The following is a 292-nucleotide window of genomic DNA, read 5'->3' on the forward strand; positions in this document are numbered from 1 at the left end:
GTGAGGGATGCTGCGGTCCCCTGGGGGAAGCCGGCCTGCGACAGCCTGTGGCCCTTGGACCTCTCGGCGTCCGCACCCCTTGTCCCAGCCCGTGTTTTTTTCCTTCGGGATTCAAGTGTCGAAGTGCCCTGGGAAGTTGCCAGGGTGCAGCGCAGCTTTTCACGCCCCGAAAGACAGGGAGCACGGCCCCTGGCCCATCTCTAGGGGATGGGCACAGCGGGAGCCGGGGGAAGCAGTACTCCAGCTACGGGATTTTGGGGAGGGATGCAATTAATTTCCACTTCGCAGTTGC

This window comes from Pygoscelis adeliae, unplaced genomic scaffold, assembly GCF_000699105.1.
Source record: "Pygoscelis adeliae isolate BGI_AS28 unplaced genomic scaffold, ASM69910v1 Scaffold186, whole genome shotgun sequence".
In the NCBI taxonomy this organism is placed as follows: domain Eukaryota; kingdom Metazoa; phylum Chordata; class Aves; order Sphenisciformes; family Spheniscidae; genus Pygoscelis; species Pygoscelis adeliae.